We start from the raw sequence: 23,066 nt of genomic DNA, 5'->3' as shown, positions 1-23,066 counted from the left end.
TACAGTTAATAAGTGGAAGAAGCCGCCTGGAGCTCAGGTCTCTGAAACAGCAAAGTACAAGCTCACTGCACTGTAATGTAAACGGATGAATCCAAATGTTGGAGATTCTGCTTTAAAACCCACTAATACATTTTACAAATAGACATATAAGATTTAGCACACAAAGATGAACAGGATGAAAGTATTTTGATATTGTATTATGTGGAGTACATATGGTGTGGTAGCTCAAGGCAGATGAATTATTAAATACGTACGGTGATCTTACAATGGGTATCGCCCATCTCATGCTTTCTAGGAATTGACCATCTTCTGGCAGCCCAAAACCCAGTCCCCTGTGTATTATGCACTATTACAAAATGTGTTCAAGTCGCCTTTTATGCCTAAGGCTTACATAAAAATTCACCTTGTCTTTCTGCGTCTATTTCCAAGTTTGAAGGACCTTTCTCCCTCCAATTAGCAACATTTCAGCACTGCACAGGGCTTATTAATGCTCACTGTTGCAAATAACACCAAGGTAATTTGACTTTCTTGTAGGAACAATGTCGACAAAATCCAAGAAATCCTAAAGAATTAAATGTAAAATTCCAGTTTAAAAAAAAACCCTGAAAGAACATTTCATTATCTTTATTTTCTAGACATATCTAACAACATTAAGTAAAAACTGCGCCAAGGCTTTGAAATCAGAATAAAAGTGGAGTTTGTGAAATTTAACCACTCTATGCTTTTTATTAGTATTTCATTTATGAGTATTTCCCGAAGCTCACTGTTTTGGCAGGCACAGTGCTGTTAACATCTCTTCCTTTCTCACCATTCTTTGCTCATCAATGAAAAGACAACTTCAAAATCTCCGATAGGAGTGCAGGTGCAGGAAGTGCGACGGAAACAAACAACTTTGCCTCCGCTTCCTACAGCTTTCCTGTCCTCCCCGCCCTTCCAACCCCCATCCCACCCCAAGATCATGCCCTCGCACAGCTTCTACCCACCGATCGCACGTTCCCTGGGCATCTTCGGAAAGCGGTGACCCTCAGCCACATCCCCCACGGGCCCGGTCCCGGGCAGGCGAGCACGCTGCCCACCGGCCACCCTCGTCACGCCCCCTCCACCCTCTCCATCCCAGCCACAATAATACAATAACAGCAGTTATCGCGCGGCACGTATATAGGCTACTTTTCAGTGGGTTTTGCAGAAAGTAATTAGACAGCGGAAGGCCACGAGAAAGGCTGGTGAAGCCAAACCGACCCCGGGAGCGCAGCGGCCCCGGACCCTCCCTGGAAGCTCCCTCCGTGTCCCCGCGCGCCCACCCGGAGGCGCCGCGCCCTCCGCCTGCCAAGCTGCTCCCCGGCCCCTGCCTGTGCCCTGGGCCCCCGGCGGGCAGCGGCGGAGGGAGGCCAGGCGCGGCACCGTTCTCCGCAGCTGCACTAGCCACCCCGAGGTCGCGGGGTGGGCGGGCGCGAGCGAGGCGCGCGGGGCTGTGGGGATCTGCAGGCACCACTGACGCCCCCCCGCGGCGCACCGCTCCCCGGCTGGCCCGGGAGGGGATCCGACTCACCCAAGGCGCCCTCCTGGCTGCCCGGCCCTGCTCCGGCCGCTGCAGCCGTCGCTGAACTTTCTCTCCTGCGCGGCCGCCGCTGACTCGGCTCCACCTCCCGCTCCGGCAGCCGCGGAGCCTCCAGGGACCCCGGGGGCGGGGAGCAGCGGCGGCGGCTGCGGCTCCGGCGGGCGGGCGCAACAGCGGCCAAGCCTGGCGCCCCGCAGCGGAGTGGGTCCGGCGGGGGCGGCCAAGGCCGGGCTGGGGTCGCGGTTGGCCGCGGACGCCCGCGTCACCCACGGCCCCTCTGCAGTGCGTCCCTGCGCCCGTCGGAGCGGCGCCCTGGCTGAAGCCTGTCACTATCGGAAGGGGCCGCGCTCGGACACCAGGGCGGTTTACGAGTGACTGGTCACCGAGAGCCGGAAAAGTTTAGAGACTAGGACACTGTGGCGTGGCCCGAGTTGCAGGAGAGAGGTGTCCAGTCTCCATGGGGTCCTTACTCTTGCAGGACAGAGTTCCCCCATCCCCCTGCTCCACCCGCTCTGTTCCCTTGGCTGCCCACCCCCGCCGAGTGCCGACTTCCATGCAAAAACTTTGTAAATCGCACTTCGGGGAATTCATGCTTTAGTCGCGGTCTCTGCTGCTCTGGTCAGCTATAACGCCTCCCCTAGAGAGCTTTTACTTACAGCGAAGGTCAGGAACACCTGTAACTCTCACACCGCACCACTGTGGGTAGGCGATGTCTGCAGGGACCCCTGACGGCCACTGGGAGGCCAGGAGAGAAGTGGGAGAGGAACGGCTAAAAAGGCAAGTGGAGTGTAGGGTAATAAAAGATCCACCGCCACCTCCAACACACACAGGCACACACCCTCCAGGGCCACAGGTCGCCTTTTATCTGTAAATGCTCCAGCGCATCTCTGTGGGAGAAGGAGTTGGGAAATAGGATCGCCAATTTTCAGTGTAATTGAGGGGGACTCAGGAGGAGTCAGTTTGACTGGAAGAGGTCATCACCTGCAGATGCGGTTAAGCAACTTGCAGAGGCCCCAGGGCTGAGCCACCGCAGAACCAGAGCTGGAAAACAGTCCTATGGCTCCCGAGGCAGTGCTCTTTCTATGGCCTGGCCATGGCTCCTTCTACTGCCTGGCTCAAAGTCTCCATCTGGGAGATTCCAGCGCACCAGACTTTATGTGGGCACAGGGTAGGCAGTCCTGAGGCTATAGGCACCATCTTGAAGCAGCTCGGTTTCCATTAAGCTCCTGCTTACTGCAGGAAGCATCCCTGAAGCAAGTTTTGTTTCCCACCTGGACTCCCCAGGTGGACCTGTCCCCACCCCACACCCTGAGTGAACTCTTCACCATCGTCACCTAATATACCCACTGCAATTCAATTTAGACTTGGGAAACAGCGAAGAAGTGGGTGTTTTCCAAATGAATGAAAAATATGTCTATTCTGCTACTGCCACAAAATGCTGCATAACAGAGGTAATAAATAGTTAACACAGCATACGTACACATATACATAGGTACAAGCCATTGGCCAAGGCTCCTTCCCACATTATCACACAGCACCCTCTTAAGGCAAATCATGACAGTCCCCATTTTGCAGACGGAGGGCAGGACATGGAGGCTGGAGTTGGTTGTGAGTTTTGTAAAGGTTAGAACGTTCACAGTCAAGCACTCTGTGGGTAACCAGGTAACCTCTTCAGAGCCTTCTCACTGCCACCAAAGCATTCCCACACCTCCCTATATTGGCAGGTGTGTTGTCAAAGCATTGATTTTCTTTCCTTTCCTGAAGCATCTCCTGTCTTTCTGCTCAGTGGTATCTCCGGAATTATAAAACACAGTTTCAGCATGGAATCTGGTCTGGAAGACAGCCCAGAGGACTTGAGCAGGAGCTGCCATGGCCCAGCACAGATGCACGCGGTTGGACTCAGGTTCTAGACTATGTGGATGGGCTTGGGGAGGGTGGAGGAGGCGCCCTTGTTGCTGCAATTGGCTCTATAGCTATCTAAAAGAAAGAGGTAGAGGCCAGGTGCAGTGGCTCATGCCTGTAATCTCAGCACTTTGGGAGGCTGAGGTGAGTGGATCACATGAGGTCAGGAGTTCGAGACCAGCCTGGCCAACATGATGAAACCCTATCTCTACTAAAAATACAAAAACTAGCCGGGTGTGGTGGGGCATGCCTGTAATCCCAGCTACTCAGGAGTCTGAGGCAGTAGAATCACTTGAACCCGAGAGGCGGAGGTTGCAGTGAGCAGAGAAGGCACCACTGCACTCCAGCCTGGGTGACAGAATGAGACTCTGTCTCAAATAAAAAAAAGAGGGAGCTCACTCCAGGATTAATTACTTTTTAGGGGCTTATAACTTTAACAGTACCTTGTTACCATTTCCAAATTTTTTCATTTGGATAGTAATATAAAAGCATAGCAATGTACATAACAATATGTGTCATATCAGTATGCATCTATATATCAATTCATAAAGCCAGTTGTAGCTAAGAGTTTGGTGTCCCCATACATTTTGACAACAATTAATATATGAAATGGTAAAACAGCGGAAAAGGTGATAAAACTATGAAACTAAGTAACACAATGTGAAAAAAGATACTATTTTTCTGGAAAAAAAGCAAGTAGATACGTAACAGCCTTTGGATTACCCCTTTGGGAGCCAATATTATCAAGCAGTATCGGTGGTACTTAGTGTCCATCATTAGAAAAGGCAGCAGAGTATGAGGGAAAAGAATGGCCAACTCATCTCTGCAGCCTCAGTGCCCTAACAATGCCTAGCAGAATTAAGTCAGTGAACCTAATAGAAGGATGGGTTCCTTTACACCTCAAAGACCAAAGGAGAAGACTAACCAGGTTGAACACAAAACCTACGAGGTGGGTGGATCACGAGGTCAGGAGATCGAGACCACGGTGAAACCCCGTCTCTACTAAAAATACAAAAAAAAAAACAAACCAATTTTTAAGACTTATGGCCAGGCCTGGTGGCTCATGCCTGTAATCCCAGCACTTTGGGAGGCTAAGGCTGGAAAATTGCTTGAGGCCAGGAGTTCGAGACCAGTCTAGGAAACATAGTGAAACCCCAACTCTACGAAACAAATATTTTTAAATTTAGCCAGATATGGTGGCACATGACATAGTCCCAGCTACGTGGGAGGCTGAGAAGGGAAGACTGCTTGAGCCCAGGACGCCAAGGCTGAAGTGAGCCAAGATCACACCACTATACTCTAGTCTGGGCAACAGAGAGAGACTCTTTAAAATAATAATAATAATTACTACAAAAAAAAAAAAGGCAGGGCATGGTAGCTCACACCGGTAATCCCAACATTTCGGGAGACCGAGGCTGGCAGATCACTTGAGGTGAGGAGTTTGAGACCAGCCTGGCCAACATGATGAAACCCCGTCTCTACTTTAAAAATACAAAAATTAGCCAGACATGGTGGCAGGCATCTGTAATCCCAGCTACTCAGGAGGCTGAGGCATGAGAATTGCTTGAACCCTGGAAGGGGTGGCTGCAGTGAACAGAGATCACACCCCCACACTCCAGCCTGGGCAATAGAGCAAGACTCTGTAATGAGAAAAAGAAAACAAAAAAGAAAAGAAAAGTTTTCTGCATGGAGTTTAGCTTTAGTTATGTGGTTAAACATTTTTCATAAACATGATTTGAGAATCAAAATGTTATTTTAATTTACGAGGACATTACAAGTGTACTTTAATATGGTGCTGATAATGCAGTAACAGTAAGGAAATATATAGAAAGTTGTGGAAATAAGTCAAGTCATGGTGTCAGAGTGATTTTATCCCCTTAAGGAAAAAATGGAATAAAATATATGGCATCGTGGCATCATTTTTATATGGCAGCCCATATAAAAATATATTCTATAACAATATATAAAGTGGCAAACTTTTATAAAATGGAAGATATATACAATATGTTTAATATCTTTAATAACTTGTTTCAAATATATTTAATAGGTATTTTTAAGTACAGAAATACTTCACACATTTCAAGGTTAGACTTCTCAGCCTCACCAGGGTCCTTGAGAACTTTGACCCAGAGCCATTCGGTAGCTGAAGGAACTGTTGTGAAACTTATTCATTAAAACTCAATTACATTATTTTCGAGGAGACATAATCATGTCATGTTGACTCTTCTTTTAAATACAGTTCTAATAATCAGGGTTATCTGATTTCTTAGATGACAGCAAATGTGCCGTGTAGTTAGAGACTGCTCATTAGATGGAAGAGGATTGTTGTACCCAAGCATAAATACTGGCCAGACGGTACTATTGTGGGTGGTAAATCATTAAGCTAGGATCTAATTATATTCCATATAGTCTACTTAAGGAACATGGGAAATATGAAATATATTTCTAAATGAATTTTTTATTTTAAATGAGTAAAATAAACATTTGACCTGGAGAGGTCAACTTTGCTTTTCTAGAAGAAAAAAGGTCACACATGTTCAACACCTCATTCCATAAGCATATCTCAAACATAGTGGGGGCTTTGTTAATATTTGCTGACTGAAAAGGGGATGCTTTTAACTTCCGGATGTTTTGAATTAACACCTTTAAATATACACATTAAAACAAGCGAGTTGTTTCCTACTATTTTCAAATTTACACTCTTCGTTGTTCATGCTGTTTCTCTCCAGATCAGTCCAGGAGGAGGACTAAAGGGGGAACATGTATCCCTCTCACTGCACCATTGCCGAGCTTTCTTCTCCAAATGGCACAACAGGCACAGCTCTCTGGCGTAACGCTTTTAACTGCATAACTGAGATCTCACATAAAAGTCATCTAGTACAGGCCAGGCGCAGTGGTTCATGCCTGTAATCCCAGCACTTTGGGAGGCCGAGGCAGGTGGATCACCTGAGGTCAGGAGCTCGAGACCAGCCTGGCCAACATGTTGAAACTCTGTCTCTACTAAAAATACAAAAATCAGCCGAGTGTGGTGGTGCGTGCCTGTAATCCCAGCTACTCGGGAGGCTGAGGCAGGAGAATCACTTGAACCTGGGAGGCGGAGGTTGCAGTGAGCCAAGATCACTCCAGCCTAGGCAACAGAGCAAGACTCCATCTCAAAAGGAAAAAAAAAAAGTCATTTGGTACATCAGGGTGCTTCACAGGTTGACTTTTCCATTCTACTTCTGTCCACTCAGCATCGTCACTTCTCCAATCTATAGAAGAGAACAAAAGGGTAACAGAGGGAACTAGTACAGAAAACGAGATGAGTGGGGCAGCAGAGATTAATCTAGATCTGGTCTGCACCTGTCTGACATAAAATCCAGATATCTAAACACAGATCTGCTGAAAACGGTGTCTTTTATTTCTATAGTAATTACAATAACTCACCAATGTGCATATCTAGCTCACCCAGACCTTTATTTCTCAATTGGAAAACTAGTTTTCAAATAGTTTCCCTTTGATAACTCAAAACTCAGTATTTTAGAGAAAGGTCTTCTCACCTTTACTCCACCTTTAATTTTTAAATTCTGATGGACAGGTTATTTAAATTATTACTGTTGTTTCTTTCCAAGCATTTTTAGCACCATTTTAAAAAGTAGATATTTATCATTTAAGTCAATATCTACAAAATCCTGTCCCACTTTCATACCTTACTCTGTGCCCTTTCACTATGAAACACTATGATAAACTCTCCATTAATAAGAGAATATGTTTCAACACACATTATAAGAATCTTTATTACCAACAGTAGAAATAAGATGCATAAAGGTACACTCAAGGATGCTAGAAGGGATACTGTATAAATATTAACATTGAACAGGGAAAATAGCCTGAGGAGGGGAAGGGCGAGTATACTCAGAATCAATAGGTCCAAAAATAAGAAATGTCTAAAGAAAAGCAACAAGTGGGTTATCCACCAAGAAAAGAAAAAGACAGGCAAAGGCGATAACACGGGAAACACGCGTTGCCAATTTCATAAACAAGGATATTTCCTTTCCTATTGCACAGAGGGGATTCACTATGTATCCGAGGGGATTCACTGTGTATCGGAGGGGATTCACTGTGTATCGGAGGGGATTCACTGTGTATCGCCATAAACACATCCCATTGAGGAGAAATTTGGCCTTCAAACCAGATGATGCCAGTAATGCCTCCCTTGCAATATGAGACGTGTTTGGCTTTTTCTGTAAACACAACCAGAAAATGTTCTAGTCAAGTCATTATTCATCCAACAGTAAGTTAGGCAGTTACTGTGTGCCCAGTACAGTGGGAACCACACAAATGACTAAGCATAGTTTTTACCAAGAAACCTAAAATCTAGTAGAAAAGACTGAAAATATAAGGATGAAAAGTAGAAAAAAGAGAGATCCCTGAATTGTCTATAGATGGCTTCACGTTAGGAGTGGCGCTTTTTTTTTTTTTTTTTTTTTTGAGACAGAGTCTCATTCTGTCACCCAGGATGGAGTGCAGTGGTGCAGTCTCGGCTCACTGCAACCTCTGCTTCCATATTCCCCTGCCTCAGCCTGCCCAGTAGCTAAGATTACAGGTACCCACTACCACATCCAGCTAATTTTTGTATTTTTAGTAGAGATGGAGTTTCATCATGTTGGCCAGGCTGGTCTTGAACTCCTGACCTCATGTGATCCGCTCGCCTCGGCCTCCCAAAGTGCTGAGATTACAGGCATAAGCCACCGCACCCAGCCAGAAGTAGCTTTTGAGAGAGATCTTGAAAGGTGAGCAGAATTTGGATGGGCAGAGAAAATAGGAGGTGGTCCCCAAGAAGTAACTGAAGCAGAGATGGGGAAATCCTAGGCATGTCCTGATCCAAAGGACAGGATCCAAAATGACCAGAACATGTGGGACATTTAAAAAGAAAGGCAAGACTCTAAAAGTGTTCTCAGTCTAGATATGGGGGACTTTGAATGCCAGAAAAAAAATTAATATGCCAGAAAAAATTTTATTATATGAATTTTAGTAGGGTGCAAATCTGCGGATGTGAGCAGACACTGTTAGTTGCTTAATCAACATTCTTTCTTTGTTGCTGGAAGAGCCCTAATTTTGCTCAGAGCCCATCTCCATGAGGCCCTAAAAGGGAGAATCAACACTGTCCCAGCTCTGAGTAGGGCTAGGGAAATAAATTATGATTGGTTTAAGCCAACAGGAAAAACCAATGGCAAAAGTGGCTGAGCCTTGACGGAATCCACGGGATATCTCAGAGGAGAGGTCTGGTTATCAATTGGAAATAGAGATCTGGAACTCAGGATGGGCTAGAGCTAGAGATCTAGAAAGAATTGAGGTCCTCCATGTACAAAAATGTAATTGTTTAAATAATTAGAATGAAAGGACCAACTAGAGAGAGAAGATCCAGTGAAAGGTGGTGGCCGAGAGCACAATCCAGGGAGCATCTGAGCAGCGGTCTCCAACTTTTTTGGCACCAGGGACAGGTTTCATGGAAGAGAACTTTTCCATGGACCGCAGGGGCAGGGGTGGTTCTGAGATGATGCAAGTACATTACGTTTATTGTGTACTTTATTTCCATTATTTTTACATTGTAATATATAATGAAATAATCATACAACTCACCATAATGTAGAATCAGTGGGAGCCCTGAGCTCGTTTTCCTGCAACTAGATGGTCCCATCTGGGGGTGATGAGAGACAACGACAGATCATCAGGCATTAGATTCTCATAAGGAGCTCACAACCTAGATAGCTCACATGTGCAGTTCACAAAAGGGTTCGAGATCCTATGAGAATCTAACGCTGCTGTTGATCTGACAGGAGGCAGAGCTCAGGTGGTAATGGAGAGATGGGGAGTGGCTGTAAATACAGATGAAGCATTGCTCACTGGCCCACCACTCACCTCCTGCTGTGCGGCCCAGTTCCTAACAGGCCACAGACCAATACTCATCCATGGCCTGGAGATCGGATACCCCTACATTAGAGGATTCTATAAAGGATGCTGGGAAGGAATGATGGGAAAGCCAGAACCAGCAAGGGAGATGCCTCAGTGGTCAGAGAGTTTCCAGAGGTGGGTAATGGTTCCATGTATACAATTCTGAGGCTGGGCGCGACGGCTCACGTCTGTAATCCTAGCATTTTGGGAGGCGGAGGTGGGCGGATCATGATGTCAAGAGATTGAGACCATCCTGGCCAATATGATGAAACCCCATCTCTGTTAAAATACAAAAAAATTAGCCAGACGTGGTGGCACGTGCCTGTAGTCCCAGCTACTCAGGAGGCTGAGGCAGGGGAATCGCTTGAACCCTGGAGGCAAAGGTTGCAGTGAGCCGAGATCACGCCACTGTACTCCAGCCTGGCAACAGAGCAAGACTCCGTCCCAAAAATTAAAAAAAAAAAATTCTACAGTATCCGTTGAGTTTGCCAAGAAGTATCTTTAGCTATATATGAGCCCTCAAAACAACAAAAGAGGCATATTTTCTCACAATGCTGCTGAAAAGGCTAAGTAAATATCAACGTTTTACTAGAATCATATAAAATCTGTGTGGTTACACTGACATCTCACGATGAGCCTATGCTGATTTGCGGTTGACATCACAGTACACTCAGGAATGTGAATGAAGACCGAGTCACTGTGCACAAAGTGTCCAGCATACCATGAGTTTTTTGGCCTAGAAACCAACCCAGAATTAAGCAGGCAGAAGCAGTGAACAGTGCATACGTATCTGTATATTTATCTATCCTGATTGTCTTTTTAGCATCACAACCATCAGATATCAGGTAAACTTATTATACTTCAATGACAGTAAATATCTGGTTAAATATTTGGATCAGAAATGGAAGAGAAAAATAATGTTAATAAAAATGGGAAAAAAATCACGAGCCCTACTTTTCCCACTCCTGCAGTTATAGAATCTCAAGACCTTTAACCTACAATCAGCCACCACGGAGACCTGAGTTTGTCCTAAGCAAATATGGCGCCCTCTGTTAGAAACCACAGCCTGTTCATGGAGCAGGATGGGCTCACCATGTCTGGACCTGCCTTGAGTGTCTGCCTGCCACCAGCTGCACCCTCTTGCAGTAATACCTTTGTTTTAAAGGGAGTTTTAATGGCTGGACATGGTTTTCTGCAGATACGAGTCCCCCTCTGTTAACAAACTCTGCTGTGAAGCCCAGACTATCTGACCTATACCTTGACCCCTTCTTGCTTTTTTTTTCTATGTCACTTTCCCCCACCTCCAACACTCTAACTTTGCTCCCTAACCCTTCTCTGACCTTGAGAGCCCCCCAAAAATTAGTATAGACCTCAGCAACCTGAAAAATAGTACCTCCGCACCCAAACTCCTGTTGCTCACTCCCACACATCCTTAAACAATACGGCAACACCACTCAAACCACAGTGTTCTATATTCTTTTGGGCATGTAGGTGGGACTACTAGTCAACTCTAAGAAGGGCCAACCCTTCTCCCTGGTTAGTTCAAATAATAATAGCAGTAATGATCATATCATCATCGTCATCATCATCACCATCATCATCATCATCATTACTATTGTAGTTTGACTTTCACCATGTTCTAGGCACTGCTCTAAGCCAGGGGTCCTCAAGCCCCAGGCTGCAAACCAGTACCAGTCCGTGGCCTGTTAGGAACTGGACCGCACAGCAGGAGGTGAGCAGCAGGCAAATGAGCATGACTGCCTGAGCTCCGCCTCCTGTCAGATCAGCGGTGGCATTAGATTCTCATAGGAGCATGAACCCTATCATGAATTGCGCATGCATGGGATCTAGGTTGTAGGCTGTTTATGAGAATCAAACTAATGCCTAATAATTCGAGGTAGAAAGATTTCATCCCCCACCCCCGGCCCGTGGAAAAATTGTCTTCCGTGAAACCAGTCCCTGGTACCAAAAAGGCTGGGAACCGCTGCTCTAAGCCATAAATATACTCATATACTTGCCACAACCCTATAGAAAAACTGAGGCTTAAAGAGGTCATACAGCTAGTAAGCCATGACATCAGGATTCAAACCCAGGCCAACCTTCTTTCCCATGGACACAACTCTGGGGTTCCCATACCTTACAGTCTGAGATAAAAGAGATAACTAATAATATTTTTCAAAACATCCTATTTACAGGGCAGAAATAATAAAAATAGGTTCTTGGTAGGAAAAAAATAACAGGAGGAAAATAGGAGGAAACCACTGATCTCTAATATTTCCTCTAAGAACAAGATAAATTCAGAATTGGGATTTGCCCACCCGGCTCCCAGTCCAGTGCTCCATTGTTGTGCTATGTGTGGTCAGAAGGGTGAGGAAGTATCACAATGGAAAGGCCAACAAGATGGCAATGAATGCATCTACTCCTTCAGTCATTTGCTTCAGTCTTTAGTCATATCATGCCACGTTTTGTACTCTCATTGGGGTGATAATTAGCGCCATCTGTGTACTCTCATTTTATTAAGCCAATAACTAGAGTCATACCAACAGTGTTCACAGAACTAAAATAAGGAAGCTTTTCGTGTGTTTGTTTCTTTTCCCTCTCACAGAACAGATACTTCTCCTTCCTATTTTTTTTTTCTTTTTTACTAGCATCTTGGAAGACAACCAGTCCCAGGACCTATAAACAGTGCTTCCCTTCAGATACAGCTTTTATGTTGATTGGGCAGAGAAAGACAGACTGTTCCCTTGCTGATAAAGGGCTTTTTGAAGACTTTTACATAACTTCTGCAATGCACTGGAAAATAACACCCAGGAAAAGGCTGGGTGTTGCGGGTGGATAATAAACTCTTACTGCTATATGAAAAGTTACATTTTTCAGAGTAATATGGTGATTACAGATAAAATAACAAAATAAATTTTCATAATACCACATTGCCGAGTCATCAAATAATTGGGCACTGATCCAGTAACTTCTGGGAGAATTTGCACCTGTTGCCTCTTTCCCCAAGGATGGAAGAGGTTGCCAAAACCAACTCCTCCTGGGAGGGCTACCTGCAGCTCGAGTAAGCATCAGCACTGGCTAGGTCATCGTCTCTTCCAGTTCTGCCACCAACCAACTCATTCCAAGAAAATGTGGGAAATAATGCCTTATCTTGAAGTAAGTCAGAAGCTGTCACACTTACAAAGAAAAATGTTTTCTCGTCAGGGTTCCCGGTGGACATGTCCTTGCAGATGCCTTGATGCGGCTCTGAATTTCTAGTTACAATTAACTGGCAATGAACTGAAGCTATGCTAGTTTAGATTAGGGGTTTTGAAAAGTCTACTTGTATAATAATAGCATACCTAGTCTTAGCTTTTAGGTTCTCTTTCTTCAAAGGGAACATTCAGAGCCAGATAGAGGCAGAGGTCTGCCAGGCAGCTTCTTAGAGCAACAATCTTTAAGAGGAAACTCTAAGGGGGAACTCACATAACACTAAAATAAATTGGAAATACAGCCCCACTTATCCTGGGTAAAATGTAATTGTCTCACTACTCTTGAAATCGGCATTTTGGAGTTGGAAGACAAACACCAACCCACCACACACACACACGCATGCACACAGTCACACAGATACACACACACACACTCTGTTGAATATTTTGGCAATGTATACATGCTAAATAGTAATTTGTTGCCTTCAACTGAAATTCTAAAACCAAATAATACATGGCATAATACTTACAGAAGCGAGTGAATCTTTTACTATCCAAAATGTTAAACCCTTTAATATACCTCCCAAGGTGTTGTCTGGTTCAGAAACTCACAAAAGGAAATGGAAGGGCAAACTAGAACTGCTGAAAAAGTGGAAAACAAATGTAAACAATTTCGTCATTAGCCAATGAAGTAAATTAGATGACTCTATGTAATTTTCATTACCACAAAATATTTTCCCACTCCCACTAAATAAATGTTAAGTAATTATTTAAATGACATAAATTATCTTACATTACTAGCTTGCTTGGAGTGCTCACGTAAAAGTCTTAATTACTCATACTTTCTCACCACCACAAAAGAAAGAAAGAAACAGGTTGTGGGGGTGTGGGGGTTAAGAAAGAAGGAAGAAGGAAAAGGACGGAGGGAGACAGGGAAGAAAATAATTGATTTCTGCCATTTTGGAAAACAGAGTGGCAGTTTCTTAAAAAGTTAAACACGTATCAGCTGGGAGCAGTGGCTCACGCGTGTAATCCCAGCACTTTGAGAGGCCAAGGCGGGCGGATCACCTGAGGTCAAGAGTTTGAGACCAGCCTGGCTAACATGGCAAAACTCCGTCTCTACTAAAAATGCAAAAATTATCCCGGCGTGGTGGCAGGTGCCTATAATACCAGCTACTCGGGAGGCTGAGGCAAAGAAGAATCCCTTGAATCTGGGGGAGTTGGAGGTTGCAGTGAGCCGAGATTGTGCCAGTGGACTCCAGCCTGGGTGACAGAGTGAGACTCGGTCTCAAAAAAAAAAAAAAAAAAAGTTAAACACGTATCAGCCATATGATCCAGCCATTCTACTCCCAGGTATTTATCTAAGAGAAAGGGAAATACATTTCAATATAAAAATTTAAACACAAATGTTCATTGTGAGGTAAGAGGAAGGACTTGACTCAGGAGGTGGGACTTGACTACAGAGATAGGGCTTGGACACTGGACTGAGTTGAGGACTAGCTAAAACACAGAATGAGGCAGAAGCAGCTTTCCATTAGACACACCCTCTAGTGTGTTATGTCAGTTTACCATTGTCATGGCACACGTGGAAGTTACCACCCCCTTCCAAGGCAACAATCCAATGGCCCAGAAGTTACCACCCATTTTCTAAAAATTGCTGCATAATGCATCCTTCAATTTGCATGTCATTAAAAGTGGGTATAAATGTCAGTGCAGACCTGCCTCTGGGCTGCTACTCCGGTCACACTGCCTATGGGGTATCCCTGCTCCACAAGGACCTGTACATTTGCCACTGCTGTACACTGCCATTTCAATAAAAGTTGCTAACACCACTGCCTTACCCACTCTTGAATACTTTCCTGGGTGAAGCCAAGAACCCTCCCGCACTAAGCCCCAGTGTTGGGATTTGCCTGCCCTGCATCATGAGCAGTATTATTTGTAATAGGCAAAAACTGTAAACAATCCAAATGTCCTTAGCAGGTAAATAAAGAAATTGTGGCACATTATAAAATGGGATACTGCTCAATCAAAAAATGGAATTAACTACTCAGATGCTCACCAACATGGATGAGTCTCAAAATCATTATGCTGAGAAAAATAAACTATCAAAAAAGTCACATATTGTATGATTTCATTTATACAAAATTCTAAAAAATGCAAATTAACATAGCGACGCAAAGGAGATCAGTGGTTACTTGGGTATGGGGTATGTGAGAAGGGGTGGAAGGAAAGAATTACCAAGGGGTACTGGAAAACGTTTAGGGGGCATGGATATATTCACAATCTTGATTGTGGTGATGGTTTCACCGGGGTATACATACGTCGAAGCTTACCAAATTGCATATGCTAAAGTGTGCCAATTTTTTGTATGTTAATTATACCTCTCTACAACTATTTTAAAATTAATTTTTAAATTTAAAAAACAGGCCTCTGCATTTGAGAGAACATGTTCTCTATCTTGCTTTCAGTAAAAATCAGGAAGAACCTTTGGAGACTAAATTAAGTGATCCTGATTTTTTTGTTCAATGACTAAAACAGTGGTTCTCCAAATTTAGTATGCATGAGAGTATCTGAGACGCTAATTTGAAATGCAGTTTCCAGGGTTTTATATAGAGGTATGCTAGAAAATATTACTGATAAAAGAATGTGTAGCACCTAATTTACGAGTTATAATACATCCAATATTCTTTATTGTAAATTTAATAAATCTTACAAAATGCTTTTGTTGGCTTTTGCTAAACTCTTGTATCTGTAGTCAGCCTATGGTTGCAAGAGATGAACAAGTACAGTTCCAATTGAATGTTGGGTAATAATTTTGTTTACTCAGGTGAAAGGATTACTTGAGGCCAGGAGTTCAAGATCAGCCTAAGCAATGTAGTGAGGCCCTATCTCTAAAAAAATTTTTTTTTTAAATTTCACCAGGCACCATGGAATACACTTGTAGTCCTAGCTACTCAGGAGGATGAGGCAGCAGGAGAGCTACAGTCCAGGAGCTTGAGGATACTAAGTTCATACTGCTGCACTCTAGCCTGGATGACAGAGCAAGACTTTATCTCTTAAATCATAATAATAATTTTGTTTACATTAATGAGTAAAAATGAAGCATCATTTCTTAATCTCACATGACTTATTAACGATGTGAGAGACTTCTTTGCTGAACTGGAAGATAGTTTTTGAAGACTGGGAGAATATTTCCTTAAGTTTATACTATTTATCATGTAACAACCACAGGCATGACACACTTTAAGTTTAATCTACATTATTAACATTTATTCCATCATTGTCTACATAATCAACAAAGCAATAAATCAAGCCTGGCTGTATTTGACAAATGCCATGGTGTAAATATTCCCACATGGCCAATTTCAAGCTCCCAGTGCATGTGAAGTTGGGAAGAGATGTACAGTAGCACACCAGTATCAGTATCTCCACCACACAGATGTAATAGACATAACCTCAAAAGCATAGATAATAGCAAAGTGTAGTAAAGTCAATAGGAAGTGATGAGTTTTGAATACTTATTATCTTTGTTTTCAACATAATTTATGTAATTGTGAGCTTCTACAATTTAATTTGTAATGATTTTTAGTAATGAGCTCATAAAATTCCTGAAATTTAATAGTTGGCTCTCAGAAACTGATATAAATTGGCTCTGACACACTGCTGGCTTCAGCTCAGCCCTAAGAAATTAGGTCCTTTGGGGATGGAGCTCAGGAACCTGCATTTCTAATACTGTCTAAGATGATTGTGATACACAATACTGGTGGAGAATCTAATTGCAATTTTCTTTTTAGCTAGTGTTATGATCTGAACATTTGTATTTCCCCAAAAATCCTTATTGAAATATGATCCCCAGTGTGATGGCATTAAGAGATGTGGCACCCAAAGGGAGGGCGATTAGGTCATGAGGGCAGGGCCCTCATGGATGAATAAAATTAGTGCCTGTATAAAAGAGGTCAAGGGAGCTTGTTTGCCCCTTTCCCCATGTGAGGACACCGCCATCTATGAATCAAAAAGCAGGCCTTCACCAGACACCAAATCTGCTGATACTTGCATCTTGCAATTCTCAGCGCCTAGAGTTGTGAGAAATAAGTTTGTGTTGTTTGTAAGCCATATTGTTACAGCAGCCTGAACAGTCTAAGACAGTTAGTACATAGGTGTTCTTCGGAGCCAACATGTTATGGGGAAAGAATACAGGATTAAGCATTAGGAATACTAACGTTCTCACTCCAGTTCTTCCACTTAATTATATGGCCTTGGGCAAGTCACTAACTTCTTAGTTTCCTAATCTAATAAGGAGGGAGGAGGACCCAAGAAAAGTTTAGTAGATGTAATTTTAAAAGATTTACTTATATACTGAAGTATTTGTAGGTGTAAAGACCTGGTACCTATTACTTGGTATCTATTTCCTTAGAATGCTTCGAGAAACAAAAGGAGAAAAAAGGTGGGCTGCAGATAAGTAAAAAGATAGGCAAAATGTTTTGATAATGAGAACATTGGTTCTATTATACCATTCCCTTTACTTTTGATGTTTAAAATTTGTCCATAATAACAATTTCCTAAGAAGTCACTAATAAATAATCCAGATTCTTTTTATCTTTAAAAGTGTGTTTCACATCATCCTTGGATTTATAATTTTTTTAATCGGACAGGAGTCAGGACTTAGCATCTTCTATGTGTTTGTTGCTGAGCAATCTGTATCTACTTTAAATTCCCAGAAAAATTAATGGCTGAGCCAGGATTCTAACAACTACCTTCTGAGTTCCAAATCCCACCGCCATTTCGGTTACACCAAGCAATGTGAGGGTGCTGCTGTCCCAGTGCAGTGTCAAATGGGAGCAGGGAGATGAGAAAGAGGGTGGAAATGGGGGAATTTGATGCAAAGCTTCCATATCAAGCATCGATATTTATTTAAAGTACATGCTGCTTCTAATTTCAATCAAAACCAGGGGCAAACATTGCTGTGGGCAATTAAAAAGCCAGTCACTGCAGCTACTTGGGAGGCTGAGGCAGAAGAATGGTGTGAACCCGGGAGGCGGAGCTTGCAGTGAGCCAAGATTGCACCACTGCACTCCAGCCTGGGCGACAGGGCAAGACTCTATCTCAAAAAAAAAAAAAAAAAAAAAAAAAAAAAAACCAGCCACAAATTATCCTCTAAGATTCTGGGCTGTTGAGAAACTGCTTATATCACTCCCATTTCTACCTATCATTTCAGAATGAAAACAGGGGAAAAAAAGGTGAAATAATGCAAGTCAACACAGTACTATATTTTCTTTATTTCAACTAGGCTGGAGCCTGATACACTTTAGGAAACAGTAAGTGCTCCATAAATGTATTTGGCTGAATCTAGGTAACCCTAAACATTTTCAGCATTTCATGTGATACATGCTTTTTGAGTACCTACCATGTGCTAGACATAAAACTTTGATACTGTGGACTAATTCAGTAATTTTTATGTGTCTCATTATTAATAAGTGATTATTTCAATACTACCAAAAAATTTTAGTCCTCTCCTATATAAATTCCATAGAAAAATTAACTCTATCAGCTTCAATTACAAGACAGATTGTTAGAATAATTTTTAAAAAGCAAGAACCAATTTTATGCTGTCTACAGGACACTAACTTTAAAGACATTGGTTAAAAATACAAGGGTAGAAAAAGATACAAGATGCAAACTCAAACTAAAAAAAAGTCAGAGTGGCCATATTAACAGCAGACAAAGTAGTCTTCAGAACAAGGAATATTACCAGGGATTCAGAGGGGTATTATGTAATGCTAAAGGATCTATTTGCCAAGAAGACGTAACAATCCTAAATGTGCATGCACCAAACAACAGAACTTCAAAGTACATGAAGCAGAAACTAATACAACTGAAAGGTAAAATAGAAAAATCCACATTCCTAGAGCTCAACACAAAGTCTGGGAGCTAAACCTGAGAGTCTCACATTAAGCTGGGTCTTTTGAAGCAGTCTAAAGTGGTCCCAGACTAGCAGCTCCCACTGGCACACATCAGAAAGTAAAACAAATTCTTTCTGAGGAAAGCTTCCATGATTTAGGATCTCAGGATTCCAACTGATTAAAGTCAATCAAATATAAGTTCATGGTGCAAAGTCATCAAACATATGAGGAAATAGGCCAGCATGAATAAAAGTCTGGGAAAAAATAACTTATAACCCAAAGAATTGAATTTAATATTGGAATTATCAGATATAGAATACAAAATAAATTTGTATGAAGAAGAAAAAAGATTGTATAAAAGACAGACAAAACTGAGCATTGCACAAGCAATAAAACATATCATAAATGAGCCAATAATTTATTTTAAATGAATTGATTTTGAAAATGTAATCAATTGGCTTTAAAGTCTCAATGGATGGGCAAAATGGCAATTTAGATATAGCTAAAGAGAGAATTAGCACATATGAGGATAGAATAGAAGTTGCTGCAAGGAAAAAAAGGGAAATAAAGAATATGCCATGTATCAAGGGTCATAAATTAAAATAAACCTAACTCCAGACGTAGTTCAGTGAAACTGAACAGGAAAGATAAAAAAAGATCTTAAATGCTGAGGTAACCATATTATTTATTCTCCAACCTAGAACTTTTTTTGGAGTCAATGAGGGCATTCTTAATAGATGTTCTAAGAAAACAGACTTTAAACAGCTGTCGTAGGCAAACTCACATACCAGGTCATCCTATTAAAGCACCCAGTAAAGCCGGGCAGAGTGGATCACGCCTGTAATCCCAGCACTTTGAGGGCTGAGCTGGTGGATCACTTGAGGTCAGGAGTTTGAGACCAGCCTGGCCAACATGGTGAAACCCCGTCTGTCTCTACGAAAAATATAAAAAATTAGCCAGGTGTGTGGTGATACGTGCCTGTAATCCCAGCTACTTGGGAGGCTAAGAAAGGACAATCGCTTGAACCTAGGGAGGGTGGAGGTTGCAGGGAGTCAAGATCATGCCACTGCACTCCAGCCTGGGTGACAGAGCAAGACTCCATCTCAAAAAAAAAAAAAAAAAAAACCACCCAGTGAGGAAAAAGGTCACCTATACATACACAGAATGATCACTGGACTGTCAGCAGTCTTCTTAACAGCAACAAATGGAAGTTAGAGAACTGAAATGTCAAATAATGTATAAAAAATACAGACAGCAAACCACTATGGCCCTCGAATTATGACCTCCAAAAAACTATATTTCAAGAATAAAGCTGAAAGAAAGGCATTTTCAGATAAGCAAAAACAGAATTTATCTCCAGTGAACCTTCACGAATGGTACTTCTAAAAGATGTTCAGAAATGAAAGAAAATCAAAAACAAAAACCTGCTGAAGGAGCAAAGTGTGAAATGTAAGAAGGAATGAATGAACAAAGAAACAAACTGCTAAACATGTGTATATCTAAAGCACATATTACCTGCATAAAATAATAGCATCTAGCTTCATAAATTAAGAAAAAAATGAAAACTGGCCAGGCGTGATGGCTCATGTCTGTAATCCCAGCACTTTGGGAGGCCAAGGCACTGGATTACTTGAGCCCAGAAGTTTGAGACTAATCTGTCCAACATGGCAAAATCCAGTTTCTACGAAAAATAGAAAAATTAGCCCATCATGGTGGTGCACGCCTGTAGTGTCAGCTACTTGAGAGGATGAGGCAAGAGGATAACTCGAGTCCAAGAGTTCAAGCAAGGCTGTAGTAAGCTGTGATCACACCACTGCACTCCAGCGTGGGCAACACAGAAAGATCTGTGTATTTAAATTAAGAAAAAAGAAAAACAGCTAGGTACAGTGATGCATACTTATAGGCCCAGCTACTTGGGAGGCTGAGGCAGGAGGATTCCTTAAGCCCAGGAGTCAGAATCTAGCCTGGGCAACATAGTTAAAATAACATAATTAAAACAAAACACTAGACAACAGTACCATGTAGGTTGGGAAAGGGCGATTGCAACAATGTTCTAAGCCTCTTATATGATCCTGGGAAAGATACTGATTCACTTTAGATTAAAAGATGTACAGTAAAACTGGAGATCATTATGTTAAGCGAAATAAGCCAGGCACAGAAAGACAAACATCACTGTTCTCACTTATCTGTGGGATCTAAAAGTCAAAACAATTGAACTCACGGACGTAGACAGTAGAAGGATGGTTGCCGAAGGATGGTTGCCAAAGGCTGGGAAGGGTAATTTGGGGGCTGGTGGGGAGGAGGGCATAGTTAATGGGTACAAAAAAATAGAATGAATAAGACCTACTATTTGACAGCACAACACGATGACTATAGTCAATAATAATTGTACATTTAAAAATAACTTAACAAGTATAATTTTATTGTTTATAACTCAAAGAATAAAATGCTTGAGGGGATGGATACTCCATTCTCCATGTTGTGCTTATTTCGCATTGCATGCCTGTGTCAGAACATCTCATGTGTCCCATAAATACACACACCTACCATGTACCCTCAAACATAAAAAAAAAAATTTTGGCCAGGGGCGGTGGCTCACACCTGTAATCCCAGCACTTTGGGAGGCCACAGTGGGTGGATCACGAGGTCAGGAGATTGAAACCATCCTGGCTAACACGGTGAGGCCTCATCTCTACTAAAAATACAGGAAAAAATAGCTGGGCGTGGCGGCGGGTGCCTGTAGTCCTAGCTACTGGGGAGGCTGAGACAGGAGAATGGCGTGAACCCGGGAGGCAGAGCTGGCAGTGAGCCAAGATCGCACCACTGCACTCCAGCCTGGGCAACAGACCGAGACTCCATCTCAAAAAAAAAAAAAATATAAGAGATGTATGGTAAAATACTAAAGGTAACCGGTAAAATAAAAGAAATACGGTAGGTAACTTCTGAACCCATGGACAAGGTAAGAAGGAAGAAAAAGAAAATTCAATTTAGAAAAAGCAAGAACAGCAACAATTCAGTCTGACAATATTAAGTATTTGCAAGATTATAGAGTTATGTTAAAATTTCATACTGCGGTGGAAAAACTTTTTGGCACTATCTTACTAGAGAAAAATATGTATACTCGACAACCCAGCAGTACCATTCTTGCATATGGAGAAGAAAATCTGAGGTACTTGTGGAGAGAAACTAAAATGTTTTTAGCAGCACTGTTCATAACATTAAAAACTAGATACAATCCTCTATTCACTTACTGGAGCTGCCATAACAAAATGCCACAGGCTGAGTGGCTTAAACAACAGAAATGGATTTTCTCACTATTTGGGAGAGTAGAAGTCCTGGATCAAGATGGCAGAAGTCCTGGATCAAAATGGCGACAGGGGCCTTTTCCTGGGGCCTCTCTCCTTGGCTTGCAGATGGCTGCCTTCTTGGTGTGTTCTCACAGGGTCTTTCCTCTACGTGCAAATCCTGGTGTCTCTGTGAATCTCAATGTCCTCTTCTTATAAGGATACCAGTCAGATTAGATTAGGGCCCAGCCTAACGCCTTATTCTGCCTTAAACAACTTTTCGAAGGTCCCATCCCCAATACAGTCACATTCTACAGTCCAAGAGGGTTAGAGCTTCAACATATGCAATTTTGAAGAACACAATTTAGCCTCTAACAGACCCAAATGTGTACATAATATACATAATAAACAGGAAGACATAACCAAATTTTGGAATAAGTACTCAAAGGAATGTTACGCAGAAGTAACATGAATGAATTACATGTGATAAAATGGAAAATATTGAGTAAGAAAAGCAAGTTGCCAAAGACTACCTCCATTCTAATACCATTTTTATATAGGAAAAGAAAAGCAAAAACATCATACAATTTAGTGATATGTACATATGATATCACTATTTTTATAAGGCATGGGAATAATAAAGCTAAAGTTCAAGACGGTGGCTACCTCTTGGGGCGATGGAAAACTACAGTGTTGGTAATGTCCTAAGTCATAAGTTGGGTGGCAGGCTATGGGTATTCATGTAATGCATCATTACTAATATCTATTTATATCATCATGTATATATTTATATCTGATATGTATATAATTACATATTATTGTATGTATCAAATATAATAATATTAGGTATTTAAAACACCTTTTATGGAGGAGAACTGGGGAGGTGTTGCTTTTACCGTTTAGAAAAAAAAGTGCAGCTCACCACTCATTTAATTTTACATAAACACACTCTTTGAGGCTGAAGTAAATCTGATTTTCAACATGAAAATAAAATATAAAAACAGTTCTTAGAGTTATTTTTCAACAGAATGAACATCAGAATCATCTGAATCATCTGAGTCGTCTATTTCGGAAAAAATCACATTCATTAAATGAATCTTCCTTCAGCCAACAACTTTTCCAGAGCCACGTTAACATCAAATGTAGGAATTCTATGTTTGCTAGGATTTGACATCTTCAGCGATTGAGAATTACTATATTTTGTAAATGAAAACACCACTACTAAAAACAGGATGCTATAAATAGAATGATGTCTTTTGTTTCCGAAGTCAATATATTAGAGCAATGGGAAAATAAC

General features: G+C 42.1%; 1 protein-coding gene across 6 annotated transcripts in view; it reads right to left on the bottom strand.

Annotated features, from left to right (window-relative positions):
* The window catches only part of CSGALNACT1 (chondroitin sulfate N-acetylgalactosaminyltransferase 1), a 415,609-nt gene that overhangs the window by 353,520 nt on the left and 39,023 nt on the right, over positions 1-23,066 (bottom strand). For 2 of the 6 annotated variants that reach the window (XM_055286363.2, XM_055286466.2), the window contains exon 1: positions 1,550-1,655. The exons of 2 other annotated variants lie outside the window; for them this stretch is intronic. The gene's annotated coding sequence lies outside the window, so the exon portion shown is untranslated. Of the gene's footprint in view, positions 1-403; positions 704-1,549; positions 1,656-2,214; positions 2,274-23,066 lie in introns of those variants that run through there. 2 more of the 6 variants (XM_055286415.2, XM_055286423.2) reach the window with 2 other exon arrangements.

The sequence above is a fragment of the Symphalangus syndactylus genome, chromosome 1, assembly GCF_028878055.3.
Source record: "Symphalangus syndactylus isolate Jambi chromosome 1, NHGRI_mSymSyn1-v2.1_pri, whole genome shotgun sequence".
Classification (NCBI taxonomy): domain Eukaryota; kingdom Metazoa; phylum Chordata; class Mammalia; order Primates; family Hylobatidae; genus Symphalangus; species Symphalangus syndactylus.
The sequence above is the reverse complement of the archived record's forward strand: the minus strand, read 5'-3'. Positions and strand labels throughout refer to the sequence as shown.